The sequence below is a fragment of the Toxorhynchites rutilus genome, chromosome 1 (assembly GCF_029784135.1).
Source record: "Toxorhynchites rutilus septentrionalis strain SRP chromosome 1, ASM2978413v1, whole genome shotgun sequence".
Classification (NCBI taxonomy): domain Eukaryota; kingdom Metazoa; phylum Arthropoda; class Insecta; order Diptera; family Culicidae; genus Toxorhynchites; species Toxorhynchites rutilus.
In genome coordinates this window covers 180,354,844-180,373,534 of record NC_073744.1, presented here as the reverse complement: position 1 = coordinate 180,373,534, position 18,691 = coordinate 180,354,844, and the positions used below count along the sequence as shown (strand labels likewise).

At 37.9% G+C, this 18,691-nt stretch overlaps 1 protein-coding gene across 1 annotated transcript in view; it reads right to left on the bottom strand.

The window, feature by feature from the left end:
- LOC129762508 (uncharacterized) overlaps positions 1-18,691 on the bottom strand; it is a 232,342-nt gene that overhangs the window by 209,473 nt on the left and 4,178 nt on the right. Inside the window, exon 2 of the mRNA XM_055760846.1 lies at positions 3,757-4,557. The gene's annotated coding sequence lies outside the window, so the exon portion shown is untranslated. The remainder of the gene's footprint in view (positions 1-3,756; positions 4,558-18,691) is intronic.

Genomic DNA, 18,691 nt, shown 5'->3' with positions numbered 1-18,691 from the left:
ATTCTCGAGTAATGGCGAAATTCGTGTTTCATTTGTATGGCAGCTCCTCTTAGAGAGGGGGGAGGAGTATCTAACCACCATAGAATCATTCATTGCACCTCAAAACCTTCAGTTGCCTAATTCATTTGCATTTGCCTAATTAATTCTCGAGTAATGTAAAAATTTGTGTTTCATTTGTATGGCAGCCCCCTCTTAGAGAGGGGGGAGGGGTCTCAAAATATCACGAAAACCTTCCCCGGCCCCAAAAACCCCTAGATGCCAATTTTCATGTCGATCGGTTCAGTAGTTTCCGAGTCCATAAGAATCAGACCGAAAGAAATCCATTTTTATATATAGGGATATAGCGCCCTTGGTCCCTAAACCATGTAAACTATGAAAAACAAATACACCTATCCCCCGATTTACACTGGAGATAGGTTCCCGATAAAACCGTGTAGAATGAAATCTCCGATTTTGCTATGTAAAACCGTGTAAAACGAAATAAGCCCTCAATATATACTCAATTCAATCATTTATTTAAGTAAAACAATTATAAAAATCTACTTATGGAATTCATTATAGATTCTGGATAAAAATAAACAGAGAAATCTTCAAGAAGCTGAATTGTGATAAGTTTATTCGCTATCGCCACTTTAAGGAACTACCCGTATTTTTATTCTGATTAGTATGAAGTCATCTTTATCACTTGAGCATTCCTGATGCGATTCTGGTTCAATAATCGACGAATTCGGGAAGATCTCAGATTTGACTTCAGACTAAGTGATAGAAGATTCAATTAACAGCTGCGTAGATTTGTTTTGCTTTATTTATCATTAAATTTAATAAAGTGATTTCAAGTCGAAAGCCGAAGATATAACTTTCCTTTATATTTCATTTTTGTCGATATTCTTGGCATTCTAAGAGCTTGAAAAATTGACACAAATTACACGTCAAGACTCCACAAATGGTAGTAAATTGATGACTTGCCAGCTCTGGAACATAAAATCGCACTCATAGCCAAAACTATAATCCTATTTTTCTTGCTTACATATGAACTACAAATATACATGTTTCATGTTTTTCAAAATTTGTTATTTCATAAACCGTGTAAAAGCGAAATCGTGTAAAACAGGTACCGTGTAAATAGGAGGATAGGTGTACAACCAATGATCACAAAAACAAAATCCAATTTTCTTGCGAGTATAACATTTTTCAAAAAAAACTAATTGGCTTTAATTTGATATATCGATCATATAAATCGATCCAGAAGTTCAAATGTTATGATTTTGACGTGGGACTACATCTAACCGGAATATATGGAGGGTAAAATGAAAACCTAAACACAGAACATACAGGAAAAAATGAAAGATTTCGAATGCTTATAGCTCGAACATTTCGTACTGGATAGGAGAGATGTTTGCATCACTTGATAGGGAATATTTCTACGCATCTATCGCAACTAACAAAATGTTGTTATTCATTAGATAAACAATTGAATAACTGTAAAATATTAGGCATTATCTAAACGCCCTAACTGCATCGTTTTGATTGGCCCGATTTACGGTTTCCCTAACACAGCCATCAAAACCAAGCAGCCTTGGGGAAATCGGCATTGCAAATACATGAAAGTAGGGGGACTTTTGTTCTCATCGAAAAATGTTCCCTAACACAGACTTTAAAACCAAGCAGCGAAATCGGCATTGCAAACACACGAAAGAGCCTAGAGGCGAATGAACTGAAAAGTTTAATCCCTCTTAAAGCCAAAAAGAAGAAGAAGAACACACGAAAGTAGGGGGAGCTTTTGTTCCCACCGAAATGTGTTCCCTAATAGAGATTTCTAAACCAAGGTGCCTGGAGAAATCGGTATTTCAAATTCATGCAAGTCGGGGGTATTTTTGTTCCGACTGGAATGTGTTTCCCTAACACAGACTTCAAATCCATGGAGCGTGGGGAAATCGGCATTGCGAATTCATACAAATCGGGGGTATTTTTGTTCCGATTGAAATGTGTTTCCCTAACACAGACTTCAAAACCGAGGTTTCTGGGGAAATCGGCTCTGCAAATAAATGCAAACTGCGAGTACTTTTGTCCTCGCATGCCTTTGTGCAGAGTGGAATATGTCTGTCCTAACATGATCTTCTAAACTTAGGAACCTGGGAAAATCGTGCAGACACTAGAAGCGAATGAACTTCCCAGTTTCAAGCAAATTCGGGATTCGAGAAGTATGTACACTTTTGGGATGTAAACTTCAGAGGGAAATGTAAAATAAAATAATCGTTTGATAATTTTTTTTTGTCTTTATTGGAAAGATTTTCAGCCCTAGGCTGGTTCATCAAACGTTTGATAATTCTTCCGTACATATATTTTGTTCTAGTCATCATACCAAACGTAAAAGGTCCGTCATTAAATTTACTTGTAACGAAGAACAATCAATCACAATAAATGAATTGACTTTACACGGCATTTGTTCATTTTTTTCACTCACAGAGCAAATATATTGAACTCAATTGAATTTGGAAACTGTTTCATCCAATCAAGAATTTAATCAATACAAACGAATGATTGCTAAGCTAAGGTAGTTCCACGTCAACCTTGCGGTTATATTATAGACTTTATATCCTACGATTTCCCCTTCGTTGCTCGTCGATAAGTTGCTCGTTATCGACAGCTCTGTTCGGGAAAGCACACAAATGGACTGAACAAATGTATGGGAAAATAGAAACGCTTAAAGTTTTCATGAATTTTAACCATTTACAAACCAAAGGATTCTAATGTATAGCATATTAAACAAATCTTAGGGAATTCCCGATTCGTTTAGTATGTAATTCGCCAAAATCCGTTCACGGTAAAAATAGTTATTAACGTTAACTTTATTTCATAAAAACGTGACCTGTTTTCTGATTTGGCACCCTTAATGAAAGACGTAGTTCTACGTCAAAAAATCACAACACCAAAGGTTGTTTCCAGAACCACCAACATGTTCATAAAAAATAAACAGTAAACTAATTAATTTTCCGGGTAGATAGGCAGTTATTCACGCGGAAGAAGAAAATAAAACAATATATTGAAAAATATATTTAACAAAGGCTGTCCCCCTTGTATAGTCCTATGTCACTCCGGTTGTTTCTCCGACATTACCTACCCGTCTTTTTTAAAAAAAAAAAGTGCATTTTCGCTGTTCGGAATTTGAGACAAAAGTGTTCGGAATATGGGTCAGTGACAAAAATGGTATTCGGAATATAAGACAAATGTGATTAAACATATTTTTAGTTTTCCACCATGAATATGTATTTGTAAATTAATTTTCTTGTAGTCGAATGAAAAAGAAGGCTCTATTATATCCAAAAATCCAATTGATTTCGCGAAAAAGTACCATTTTGAGAAATGAGACACTGTTTAACGGCCATCAATGCTTAAGTGTTCGGAATTCGATACAAAACGGTACACTCAGGATAGAAAAAAAAATAAATGAACTTTTTTGTGAAGCTTGAAAGGAGCTGTGACACCTTAGGATGCATTAGACTACACCTCGAAGTGAATTGATTTTCACGACCTTCACACGTGTGTTATCTTTGATCCGTTACCTGTGCTCAGCTGAGGCCCTCATCGCAGACCGGTCGAAGTGTTGCACAAGTTTCGCATGCAAACAGAACTACGAGCCAGACTAACTTGTATCAACGGATTTCGCGCACGTTTCGCAGAAAAAAGTTGTGATTAGTCTATTAGGTAAGTATTACCCAATACCGCGGACGGAAAGTTGTGTTAATTATCACTCACCGTTCGTTCTAAACTCGTGCTGCGATGCTAATCTCAGTAAATAGCTCCTGCGTTGCGCAATACACTTCTTCAAGAATTACCACTCGACCCTTGGATTTGCCTCCAGGATCAATCCAGGACAGTGTTTCTCACTGGGCCTTCGTTTAAATCTTTCGTACTAAAAGCACAGTAAATCTTCTATTTTCACTGTTTCTAGCATGACACTTCGCCCCAAATCACCTCACACCGCACGCTTTCCCCGCAATTTTCACTAATTTTCACAGATTTCACCGCGCGCTTCGTTTGCAGCGCTTCCAAGAATCTTCTGGTATCAAACACCAAACAAATCCTCACGCCGAGAGCACACTTCACAAACGACCGCGCCGTCAGCTTCGCAACTTGTCTCGCACACTTCGCGTATTTGTCGCTCCGTTTCTCGACCAAAACTAGACTTCTTAGCCGTCCCGTCCGTCCCCCGTGGGGTGGAAACACCCGCCCGCGGAAGGGAAGCGCGCTTCAAGCAGTGGCCGCTGGTGGCGTCAGCGTTGCGCACATTCGCACATTCGCATTCGCATACACCCCCTCACATGTGTGCACGCGGAAGGGGTGCTCGCACTCGCACTCGCACTTTCCAAACGCCGGTTGCCTTCGTTTTGTATCGATTCGCGCGATCAACCAGTTCCTCTTTCCGCGGATGGTAAGGTCCACTCATACGCACTGGCGCACAAGAACACCTTTTGTTTTCAATTCCTCGCCTCGGGATCGTCCTTCCGATTGGGACGAGCAGAGTTCAATCGCCTTAGCTTCGTTTAAGAGTGCAATCTGAAAATTTAACAACCAAAAAAACACGGTTTTAGTATATGATCAAAACAAAGCAACAAAAATGGCGCGGAATATGGGAATTAGATCTTCTTGCCGCCACTTTGGCGTGGCGCGGAGATTCATCAGATTTGGATTGGATCCGAATCCAATGGCTCTGTCGTGTGTGTGTGTGTGTAACTGAGTGAGTGAGCAAGTGGACAAATATGGACATATTCAGGGGCGCACTCGTTCGCAACGATCCTAAAAATACAGCCCACTCGTTGTCACGTTGCTGCCCCTTCGGACCTCTTGGTGTGTCACACTCTCGGTATCATGGAAGCGGTAATCTCGTAAAGTCTCTTTCGAGGCTGAATTGATTGACTGGTGGAACCTGATTGGTGAGAGGATTTCGTAATGCTGAATTCGTTTCTAATCGAGTGAATGAAAATGGGTCGTTCGGTGAGCGCTCATTTTTCATCACTTAAATTTAAGATCGTGTGAACCTGACGATTACAGAGGATTTTCGCCAAAGCTAAAGGGACCAGATGGTCAGAGGTCTAACGCGGGACACAAGAAACAAAACGTTATGTATATACGTTATGTGAAAATAAACCATAGTTTAGAGAGTCTCATTTATTCGTGGAATTCTCAACATGTGTCCTTGCAATTAAACCTGATCTGTATTATTTCTTTATAAGTATCTGCACCCAGTTGTAATTTTGCGGTGGTTTAGATTTTGTTTATGCCTGAAAATTACTTACTCAGTCAGAGCATTTAAGTGTGGCAAGCACGATTCAAATTCTATAATTTTCTTCCAATTATCGAATGGAATGCTCGAAAACTCCAATCTATTTTTAATCGATTTTAGCGTTAACGTATGCATCAAAAAAATGGACTAATTTCGGATGGCGATGAAAAAAAACTACAAAAGATAATTTCATGGAACAAATTTTCCTTCTTTTTTTTATTTAAATCGTTTATTTTTACAGGCTCAGTTACATAGGTTTAAAGGAGCCGAACTCCTTACTGTATTGTTACTAGTATATATACATTTTTCCTTAATTCTAATGTTAATAATATAGGAAACCGATTACTCGCGGTCAACTCGAGTTTAGAAGGGTGACATATTTTCTTCAGGAAGAGGAGGGGATATGAGGATATGTTGACAATGATCACACTCACACTCTCAATCACACTCATCACACTCAATTCTTAAACCTATCTTATATCTAATATGTATTTACATTTCATCTTATTCTTAAGAAGGGATCCGATCTCTCACAAAGGAAAAGGAAAAGGAAAAACTAAGGGTATAAGGACAATCACACACGAAGATCGATAGCTTTAAGGAAAACATATATTTGGGACATGTAATCAAGGTCTAACCGTGCCAACACGTCTCTCACCGGCCTCATGGGCTGCCTTCCTCGGGCCCGAAGGGTGACTACTAAATTCGATCTGGCGACAAGATACAACTCGCACGACCAAACAACGTGCTCGATGTCATGGTAACCTTGGCCACAAACACAAAGATTGTTGTCGGCAAGATTAATACGAAAGAGTAGCGCATCTAACGAACAGTGATTGGACATGAGTCGGGAGAAGGTGCGAATAAAGTCCCGACTCAAGTCCAGACTTTTGAACCATGGTTTGAGGCTAACCTTAGAGATAATCGAGTGGAGCCACCGGCCCAATTCATCTTCGTTCCATTTGCGTTGCCAGTTAGCGATGGTATTTTTACGGACTAAAGAATAAAATTCATTGAAGGCGATTTGACGCTGATAAATATCGCATTCAATTGCACCTACCTTTGCTAATGAGTCAGCCCTCTCATTACCCAGAATTGAGCAATGTGAAGGGACCCAGACAAAGGTAATGACATAACAGCGTCTGGATAAAGCACTCAAAATTTCTCGTATTCTCTCAAGGAAGTACGGCGAGTGCTTTTCCGGCCTCACTGAACGGATAGCTTCGACAGAGCTAAGACTATCCGTTACAATGTAATAGTGTTCAACAGGTCGTGAGGCGACGCTGTCCAGCGCCCAGTGTATCGCTGCCAATTCAGCAATATACACTGAGCAAGGTTTCTGAAGACTGTGTGAGGTGCTAAAAAATTCGTTGAACACTCCAAATCCTGTGGACTCATTCATAGAGGACCCATCAGTAAAGTACATATTATCATAATTGATATCTCCATACTTTGCATCGAAGATCGTTGGAACGATCCTCGATCGAAGATAGTCTGATGTTCCATGGATATCCTGCTTCATGGACAGATCAAAATGCACAGAGGAATTGATGTGGTCAGGAAAACAAACACGGTTGGGAATATACGAAGAAGGATTAACCTGCATGGAGACGAATTCATGATATGAGCTCATGAATCTAGAATGAAAATTTAGCTCGATCAGCTGCTCAAAATTTCCGATCACCAATGGGTTCATAACCTTACACCGGATGAGGAACCGAAGAGATAATAAATTGAAGCGATCTTTTAGTGGGAGTAGGCCTGCCAAAACCTCGAGACTCATGGTATGCGTTGAGGGCATACATCCCAACGCGATACGGAGACAAAGATACTGAATTCGCTCGAGTTTAATGAGGTGTGTTTTGGCTGGTTTATGCTTCCTAGAAAAAACCACCATCTCTGTTTTCTCCGTGGAGAATTCGATCCCTAGCCCAATGGCCCAGGTTGAAAAATTGTTCAAAGTATCTTGTAAGGATTCTTGCAGGTCGGATTCGTTTGATCCTACGACAGACACCACTCCATCATCTGCAAGTTGTCTTAGGCTGCAATTTTGTGTAAGGCAATTGTCAATGTCGCTTACGTAGAAGTTGTACAAAAGGGGGCTTAAACATGGGGGAGTCCCATGTAAGAGACCCAACTTACTGCCGAATCTCCGTGAGAAAAGTTCAAATGTTTCTCACAAAGCAAGTTATTTTTTTTATCCCATTTATTTATTTAAGGCTCATTAGCATTTTAGATGTAACAGAGCCGAATTTTAATCGTGTACATGTCACATGGTTATCATATCTATAATTAGCACATTACACAGTTGTCATTCGCCAGTATTCCTTCTATACCATTACATATGGTACATTCACACAGTAGCCATTTAGGCGTAAGATTATTCTTTCTGTTCTTCCATTATCCAGTTGGACCACCGGACAGCGGAGACAGTTGATTGATCATTGTTGAGTTATTTATAGAACAGCAGCCCGATGTTTATTGCAGAGCAGAGCAGTTGTATGGATGAATCGATCTTATTTCGACCGTGGATCGATCTCCATCGCTGATGATTGTTGCGTGGACGTAGCTATTCTGTAACAACACAAAGATGGTCAATGAGGGCCCTGAGTTTTGAACTTACTGTTAAGCAAGTTATATAACATATTATTCAATAGAGGCGGCAGACCCCGAGATTGTAATTTGTCTGACAAAACCTCTATTGAAACAGAATCAAAGGCCCCCTTTATGTCCAAGAATACTGAAGCCATTTGTTTTTTTTTTCGGCGTAAGCCATTTGAATTTCTGAAGAAAGCAACGCAAGACAATCATTCGTCCCCTTGCCCCTGCGGAACCCATATTGTGTATCTGAGAGTAAGCCATTCGTTTCAACCCAACGATCAAGGCGAAACAAGATCATTTTCTCCAACAATTTCCGTATACAAGACAGCATTGCTATTGGGCGGTACGAATTGAAGTAGGACGCGGGTTTTCCGGGTTTTTGAATAGCTATAATTCGCACTTGTCCCCAATCATCTGGAACAATATTATGTTCCAGAAACCGATTGAATAAATTCAACAAGCGATGTTTCGCCACATCAGGGAGGTTTTTTAACAAGTTGAACTTAATTCGATCCGATCCCGGAGCAGAATTGTTACATGAAAGGAGAGCAAGAGAGAATTCTACCATCGAAAACTCGGAATCAAGATCGCACCTATCTTGTGGTATATCTCGAATAATTCTTTGCACTGGAGCGGAATCGGGACAAACCTTTCGTTCAAAATTAAAAATCCATCGATGTGAATATTCCTCGCTTTCATTGGATGAAGAGCGATTTCTCATGTTTCGAGCCACTTTCCATAATTTTTTTTTTCATTGACGTTTCTCGTGACAAACCTCCCACGAAATTTCGCCAATAAGCACGTTTTTTCCCTTTGATCAAGTTTTTAAATTGATTTTCAAGGTCCAAATACGTTTGAAAATTCTCAATGGTTCCACGTTTTCGAAACGCTTTAAATGCATTCGATTTATCTCCATAAAGCTTGGAACACTGGCCATCCCACCATGGATTGGGAGGCCTTCGACGAATAGTGGAACCTGGGATGGGGTTCGTTTGAGCGCGAACCGCGCTGTCATAGATCAAACGAGAAATGAAGTTATACTCCTCTAATGGAGGCAAACCATCTCTGGAATTGATGGCTAGAGCAATCGCGTCCGCATATTTTTTCCAGTCAATGTGTCTTGTGAGGTCGTATGCCATGTTTATTGATTCAGAAGAATTCAACCCATTGGTGATAGAAATTTTGATTGGCAAGTGATCACTACCGTTGGGATCCTGGATTACATTCCACTTGCAATCTAACGATAGTGAATTCGAGCAAAGCGAGAGGTCAAGAGCACTTGGGTTAGCAGGAGGTTTAGGTACACGTGTTGTTTCCCCAGTGTTCAAAACGGTCATATTGAAGCTGGGTTCGGGGGATTATCGTCGTACGGTTCCCCCCAGGCAGTTCCGTGAGAGTTGAAGTCTCCCAAGATTAATCGTGGCTCAGGAAGGAGTGAGCACATGTCAACAAGTTGCTTGCGGCTAACCGCAGCTCTCGGAGGCCAATACAAGACAAATTTTCCTTGAATCTAACGTATATTAAGCCTACAACAAAAATGATTCAAGGTTGTTGATTCGCAGCAGCAGCAGCACTGTCAAGTAATTTGATGATATTTTTCATACTGCCAGCTCCACCTCACAGCGAAGGAGTTGGACATCCTGAGGCACTTTGTGTCCGCCAGATATAGCCAATCTGGTAAATACAACATCCTCTCCCTGCCGCTCCTTAACCCTCTCGTCGCCCCGTCACCCAGATACGGGTGACACTTTCCTCGTTCAAATTGAATAGGATTTTCAAAAGGAATTTGACAGAATAGGCTCCTGAATTTAACTATAGGATATGTAGAAAAATAATAAAATCATAATCATATTAATATAATGTTTATACTGTACTTTTTATCAATTCATACTACGGAAGGTTTGTACTGGAGTTTTTTGCGAAACCCGTAAAATATGACTTTGGCGTGTGATATTGTTGTCAATTCGTCTTCAAATAGGAAAAAAATCACTAGATCATGTAAAAGTTGTCTACAAACTATGTTTGATCTTCATTTAATGATTCATCCGCAATTTGGGCTTCGCGAGAAACTCAAAAACGGCGCATTGGGCGACGAACGTGTTAAGCCGGGAGATCGAAGCAACCGGCCCAATGATGAAGAAGAATTTGGCCAAAATGGACATATTTATGCGAAAGCGTCAAGCGAGACGCGCAGCAGGCAATCATCCACAAGGAGTAGCTTAAGGTACTGGTGAAGAACTTTTTTCCGATGAATGAAGTGAAAAACTTCTTTTTCACTGGTGAAAACTTGTTTTCGTACTTATAATGAAAGACAAGACGTACTTGATGCTTGAATTCAACGAATGGCAGGGGACCGGATACATTACGTTCCCCAGGTAAGCGATGGCGACGAATATATCACCCAAATCAAGTTCTCGAAGAAGGTCATTCTCTGACAAACGAGAAGGGAATGTCCAAGCCGCTCTCCTTTCGAGTCATATGGTGAACTGGGAGATATACAGTACGAAGTGCTTACCGGAAGTTTCGAAGATGATGTGTTCTTCATACCGAACCTGGGATCTGCCCATTATGCCAAAAGATCACTGGAGGATGGATCGGCTGGATATAAACATTGTCGCGCAGACCGCCAACCTTCCCAACATCCCTCAGCTGCGACCGATAGAAAACTTTTGGGCGAATGGCCAAAATGGAGAGACAGCCGACCACCAAAGCCAAGAAAAGGTTATAGAACACGCCAACATACATCTTTTCATCGGCCATGGTTGAGGTTCCGGCCAACTTCCGTAAGGCCGCCAAGCGCTTCATTTACGATACTTCATCAAACAACCTTGCCTCTTCCTGTCCCGTATACACTAGTTCTTATTTAAACACGTTAGGTCCTGACCGAGCTAGGGGACCAAAAATGAACTTTTCGTCTGACTCACGTCGTTCCCTGCGGATCAATAGGGGACTTTTTCAACAAAATCCCTAAACAAAAAATCCACTGTCGGTGCAATGAAACCAGCTCAACGTATTGATCTTTGGATGCATTGAAAGCTTTCTTAAACAGCCTGCCAAATAAGAGTTTTTTGTGAGTTTTTTTCTTTTGCCAAATGCGGGACGTTTCGCGGGACATACTCTTACGCGGGACATTTTGTTGAAATGCGGGACTGTCCCGCGTAACGCGGGACGTCTGTCAGTTTAGCCAAAGCTGTAAATTTCCAATTTAATTCATTTATATATTGACTGTTTATCAGGAAAAAATCCGGAGGAAGCTCAGACAATTCATGAATAATAAATAATGAAAAATAATAATATGTAAAACATTTGTTTTAATTTGCTTTCTCAGTAGAAGATTATTCATATAATCTTCTACTGAGAAAGCAAATTAAAACAAATGTTTTTTTAGTTGTTTTCAATCCATTGTTTGGCCTATTGCAAGTTTTGGCAACAGTGGTAATAATGAAGTGGCAGTAAAAATAGTGCCGTTTGAAACTCTTCAAAAACGCGGTTATTGGCTGTGTAACTGCTCAAATCAGTCACATTCTGCTGAATATCATTGAGGTATATCAGCGAAGTTATTATCTCGGAGATTTTTTTTTCGAATTTACATTAACCAAAGTGGTGCGGACTTAATCCACTTCATTTTCAAGCAAATTTATGCATGTTTTCAAGCGATTTCTTGCAATAAATTCTCAGACTACAAGAGATGCCAGATTTACAAATCTGTTTGTAAATTTTCAGACATATCTGAAAAATACTTTTTATTTTTGTTGCATATTTTTTGGATATAACAATAGTTCACAGGTTCTTGAAAAATGAGAGGCTCTATTCATCACATCAAAGATATTTGACTCACCATATGTCATTTTTCCATAGTTTCAATACAGAAATGTTATTATATTTAGTTTATATCAATACACATGACGTTAGACCAGTGATACTCAACCTGCGGTCCGGCAGACTTTCTGCTTGGCCCATCTGGTGTGTAAGTTTGGAACTCATACACATAAGTACTTTTGCCCTGACATCATTGCAGACGAAAGAGATGATTATTCACAATTAATGAAAAATTGCATTCTCTGCAGGTAGAGAACAATCTTGAACGAAAATTGTCCCTGATAGTAATTCTCTGTTCTGGATAAGATTTTTTTTTTTGCTGAAATGCAAGGAGATTTATAGAAAAATAGTTAAGTCAGGGTCAGGACTATGTGTTCTAAGTATTTAAACAACATCGAATAAAAATTTTCATTCTAATTTCAACAACTTAAATTTGCTTTCGGGTCTGCTTATGACGAAATATGGGTTACTGTTCGATATTGTTACCACATACATGGTTCATGGTTGTGTGGTGATCTAAAACTTGTATAGCCTTGCATGGTGGATGGAAAACATATACTGCATTTTCTTATAAATTTCACCAACGACAAGACCGCAAGCCTTGGTGGATATCCAATATATCAACGATTAAAAATTGATTTTTATAAAAATCAACAACGCAGACATTGACGTGGAAAATCGTTCGGCCGTGCCATATTCACCTCAGCTGAGCAGAACATTCAATCTCATATTAATGTTAAGTTCTGTGGCTCGATGAAGAACAACACATTTGCAACAACGAAATTTACATTGATTCTCTTCATTTAATTCGTCTACTTAACGACAAAAAGATATTCCTTCTATTACTTTACATTTAACGTTCAAGAGAACAAACATGTCAGATTCGTAAATGAAATATCGGGAATAGAATACAAGGAATGGTTTGCGTTTTTTTTTATATTTTTGTCGGTGGTCATCGACTTGGCGCTCTATTCCCCGGTATGTAAAACACAAATATGAACACAAGAGTCACAAACATTTCACGTATGTATGTGTAGATCGTTAAAACATTTAAACACACTTACAGCACATAAGTTATTTTTTATTTTACAACTAACAAATTCACTAGAAATAATTTTTATGACAGAACAACGTTTGCCGGGTATATATACAGCCATTCCATGCAAAACCGATATAGTGGTTCTCAGATTTTCGTCAAAAGTGGTAATTTTGTTCTTTATCGAAAAACATTAGACCCGTATTTTTATTTTTTCATTAGGGTGCCCATTTCCGTTTTAGGGTGGTCCGAAAAATAATTTTTTTCCACTTTTTCCCAAAAATGACAAACGAAAATTCATAACTTTTGAATCACTGAACCGATTTAGATGATCGACTTATCAAATTGAAACTAATGACCTTCTTCTTCTTCAATGGCACTAACGTTCCAAGAGGAACTTCGTCGTCTCAACGTAGTATTACTTGCGTCATTTTTGTTAGTACTTAGCTGAGATTTCTATGCCAAATAACACGCCTTGAATGCATTCTGAGTGGCAAGCTCTAGAATACGCGTGATCACAGTGCAAGTCGGAGGAAATTTTTTTGACGAAAAATTCCCCCGACCAGAACGGGAATCGAACCCGAACACCCGGCTTGTTGGTTATGACGCTAACCACTCGACCAAGGGAGCACAAACTAATGACCTAGTCTTTCATTAAAAAATATTTAACTCGCGAAAAAATATTTTTTTAGCAATTATCGATTGTAGTGGTTTTTTATTTTTTATATTACTTTGGACTAGAGGACGCTATACTTTTTTATAATTTTTCTTGAAAGCTGAGGATTTTTTACATAACATATCTCGATATCAGAGATGCTATTTTGTCGTTTTTTAGATATGATTTTTCAAAGTTAACCGGTGGTTCGAAAAATCATTTTTCCCCCTTTGTCCAAAAAATGACTTTCTGCAAAAAATCATAACATTTGAACTGCTGAACCGATTTGGATGATCGATATATTAAATAGAAGCCAATAAGTAAACTTTGAAAAAATATCACACTTGCGGGAAGATTGGATTCTAGTCGGATAGGTTTAGTCGCAGAGGAATATTGATCGAAGACTTAAAACGTGTTAAGTTTACAAAATTATAACTTAAAAACGATAATTATAGCATCTCTGATATCGAGATATGTTATGTAAATAATCCTCAGCTTTCTAAAAAAAAATATAGCGAAAACTATAGAGAAAACTATGAAAAACTAACTCAATCAATAATAACAAAAGCAAAAATTAAATTTTTCGCAAAAAGTAATATTTTTTCAAAAAAAAAAAAGCTTCAATTTGATATGTCGATGATATGAATCGGTCCAAAAGTTCAAAAGAAAAGAACCATCGATAATTTTGAAAAATCATGTCTAAAAAACGAAAAAGAATAGCATATCTGATATCGAGATATTTTATGCAAAAAATTCTCAGCTTTCAAGAAAAAATATAAAAAAAATACAGCGCGCCCTAGTCCAAAGCCATGCAAACATTAAAAAACGACTACAATCAATAATTACGAAAATAGGATCCATATTCTCTGCAAGTTAAATATTTTTCACTTGAAGCTCATTGGCTTCAATTCGATATGCCGATCATCTAAATTGGTTAAGTAGCTCGAAAGTTACGAATTTTTTAAAAACGTAAAGGGTGTATCACATCAAATTGCATCACGGAAAAAACGCTGTAGAAATTTAATTTTTAGGAATTATATCTTCAGCTTTCGCTTATAATCAGATAAGAGTGTATAGATCACGTTGGCCATGCTTCACTGTCAATTTTTCGTAAATTTGGAAAAATGTCGTCGAACGAAAAAGAGCGTCGTGAATTAATCATGTGCACTCATTTGGAGAATCCGAAGTTGTCACATCGGGACATCGGTAAGATGCTGGGAATCGTCCAATCCACGGCCAGCAGAGTACTAAAACGATACTTCGAGAACCTAACCATCGACCGGAATAAACGGGCAGGTTTACCTTAAGGAGTGCCTACAGAAGCGCTTACTACCACTATTGAAGCAGCACGAGGACCCGACCATCTTCTGGCCGGATCTCGCTTCGTGCCACTATTCAAAGGACGTGTTGGAGTGGTACGAAGCCAACGGGGTCACCTTCGTGCCATAGGAAATGAACCCGCCCAACGCGCCGGAGCTTCGCCCAATAGAGAAATATTGGGCGATTATGAAGCAGGCCCTCCGGAAGAACTCAAAAGTTGTCAAATCGGAGGCGGACTTCAAGAGAAAATGGATTTCTGTTCAAAAAAAACTACAACCTGACGTTGTACAGAACCTTATGGACGGTGTAAAAAGGAAGGTGCGAGCATACGGGCTTGGGCTCGAAGTATGAATAAAAAGAAAATGCCAAAAGTTGTTTAATAGTTTTTATTTTACTGTCTAAAATTTTCAAAAGGATCGGTCTACTGGGCGAATTTCTACAGCGTTTTTTCCGTGATGCAATTTGATGTGACACACCCTTTAATTTTTGGGAAAAAGTAGAAAAAATTGATTTTTTGGGCCACTCTAAAATGGAAATGGGCACCCTAATGAAAAAATAAAAAAATACGGGTATAATGTTTTGCGATAAAGAACAAAATGACAACTTTTGACGAAAATTTGAAAACCACTATATCGGTTTTGCATGAAATGGCTTTATATATATTAAGGGCTCAAAATGAAAGGGGTGTAAGTGACATCATCGATTTCTCTTCATCGACTATCTCTTTTGGTCATAACTTAGCTGCAAATACATTCCCAGCTGTATTTGACATTGTGGAAGATAGGTCAGAACCTCATCTATCGGATTTTACAGCAAACTCAAATTGGATCGTTTTTGCACTTGAGTTATTAACTAAAGAAAAAGTTGATGAAGAGAAATCGATCAAGTCACTTACACCCCTTTCCTTCTGATCCCCTCATATACAAAATACAATCTTACGTGCATCGCGATGTACAAAGTTTTAATGAATATGTGAAAATTTACGTTAAAAGATATTTCTATACATCTGCACACTTTTTCAGTCTTTTCCATATTTTTAACAGACATTCACATGCTTTTACAGACTTTTTTTAAAAAATCATCTGGCATCTCTTCGTTCCACTGTTCATCGAATATTTTCAAATCGCAGGAGTAAACATTTACGTGACTTCTGACTTCTTTTGTTTTTATTTCGTTCGGAAAAACCACGGCATACAAAAGAAGGCAGTCTATTCCCGCTAGTAAACAACCGATTTGGATGTAAACATGTGACGTCACAATTATCCATGAACTGTGTGACACATAGCAAGAGGAATTTTGCAGTGCGAGTTTAACTGTTGAAATGGTGAAGTGCGCTGTTATTAATTGTCGGAATTACGAAGGCGATAAACTGTCCTTTGCAAAGTTAAAATACTTTTGGTTTCCGCGTGAAGAAAAATTGAAATTGGCATGGTTGGAAGCTTGTGGCAGAGATCCAGGTGCAAAGCAGCATATGAAAATATGTTCGGAACATTTCCTGGAGCGGGATTACAAGCTGCAGGATATTCTTCTAAACACGGAAATTTCAAAGCGAAAATTGAAACCAGGTGCAATCCCCAGCGTCAACTTACCACCTGCGTTACCTTTGTAAGTGGAATCGTATATACATTAGAATGCATTCATTCAATAGAATTTTTATTCCAGTCATGAAATTTCGAAGGGAAACATACGTGCCGCAGAAGTGTGTCCTGTGAATGGTACCACGGCGTTCAATCGGGAAGATATTGCTGTCCAATCATCGAGCGCTCGGAAGGATCTAAGTGGTGCGGACTCAATCCACTTCATTTTCAAGCAAATTCATGCATGTTTTCAAGCGATTTCTTGCAATAAATTCTTAGACCACCAGAGATGCCAGATTTACAAATATGTTTGTAAATTTACAGACATGTCTGTAAAACACTTTTTGTTTTTGTTGTAGACTTTTTGGATATAACAATATTTCACAGGTTTTTGAAAAATAAAAGGGCTCTATTCATCACATCAAAAATATTCGACTCACCATATGACATTTTCCACAGTTTTAATACAGAAAAGTTATTATATTTAGTTTATATCAATACACATGACGTTAGACCAGCTATTCTCAACCTGCGGCCCGGCAGTCTTTCTGGTTGGCCCATCTGGTGTGTATGAAGTTTGGAACCCGTACTTTTGCCCTGACATCATTGCAGACGAAAGAGAGGATACGGTTATTCACAATTAATGAAAAATTGCATTCTCTGCAGGTAACGAAAAATCTTGAACGAAAATTGTCTCTGATAATAATTTTTTGTTCTAGATAAGATTGTTTTGCTGAAATGCAAGGAGATTTATTGAAAAATAGTAAGGCTAGGGTCAGGACTATGTCTTCTTAGTATTAAAACAAAATCGAATAGAAATTTTCATTCTATTCTCAACAATTTACATTCGCTTTCGGGCCTGCTTATGACGAAATATGGGTTACTGTTCGATATTGTTACCACAGACATAGTTCATGGCTAAGTGGGGATCTAAAACTTGTATACCCTTGCATGGCGGATGGAAAATATACACTGTATTTTCTTATAAGTTTCATCAACGACAAGACCGCAAACCTTGGTGGATGTCCAATATATCAACGAAGAAATACCGATTTTTATAAAAATTAACAACGCGTATGTATGTGTATGTATGTATGTGTAGATCGTTGAAACATTTAAACACACTTACAACACATAAGTTATTAAGTGGTCCGAAAAATCAATTTTTTCCACTTTTTCCCAAAAATGACAAATGAAAATTAAAAACTTTTGAATCACTGAATCGATTTAGATGATCGACATATAAAATTGAAACTAATGACTTAGCCTTTTATTAAAAAATATTTAACTTGCGAAAAAAATAATTATATTTTAGTAATTATTGATCGTAGTCGTTTTTTATTTTTTTTTTTGTGACTTTGGACTAGAGGGCGCTATATTTTTATATTTTTCCTTGAAAACTGAGGATTTTTTACATAACATATCTCGATATCAGAGATGCTATTTTTTTGTTTTTTTAGATATGATGTTTCAAAGTAATCCGGTGGTTCGAAAAATCATTTTTTCCCCTTTGTCCAAAAATAACTTTCTGCAAAAAATCATAACATTTGAACTACTGAACCGGTTTTGATGATCGATGTATTAAATGGAAGCCAATAAGCAAAATTTGAAAAAATATCACACTTGCGGGACGGATATTAGTAGCATAGTTCTAGTTTAGTCACATATGAATATTGATCGAAGACTTAAAACATGTTAAATTTACAAATTTATAACTTAAAAACGATAATTATAACATCTCCGATATCGAGATATGTTAGGTAAATAATCCTCAGCTTTCCATAAAAAATATAAAAAAGTATAGCGCTCCTATCTTTAAACGAGAAAACTATGAAAAAATAACTCAATCAATAATTACAAAAACAAGAATTAAATTTTTTCGCAAAAGTAACATTTTTCCAAAGAAAAATAGCTCGTACGCTTCAATTTGATCATGTCGGTCCAATAGTTCAAGAGTTATGTTTTTGTAGTGGGAAAAATGGGTAAAATTTGTTTTTCAAACCATCGATTAGTTTTGAAAAATCATATTTCAAAAACGAAAAAAATAGCATCTCTGATATTGAGATATTTTATGTAAAAAATTCTCACGTTTCAAGAAAAAATATAAAAAAATATAGCGCCCCCTAGTCCAAAGCCATGAAAACATTAAAAAACGAGTACAATCAATAATTACGAAAATAGGATCCATGTTATCTGCAAGTTCAATATTTCTCAATTAAAGCTCATTGGCTTCAATTTGATATGTCGATCATCTAAATCGGTTAAGTGGATCGAAAGTTATAAATTTTTGAAAAAAGTCATTTTGGGAAAAAGTGGAAAAAAATGATTTTTTGGATCACCCTAAAATGGAAATGGGCACCCCAATGAAAAAATAAAAAAATACGAGTCTAATGTTTTGC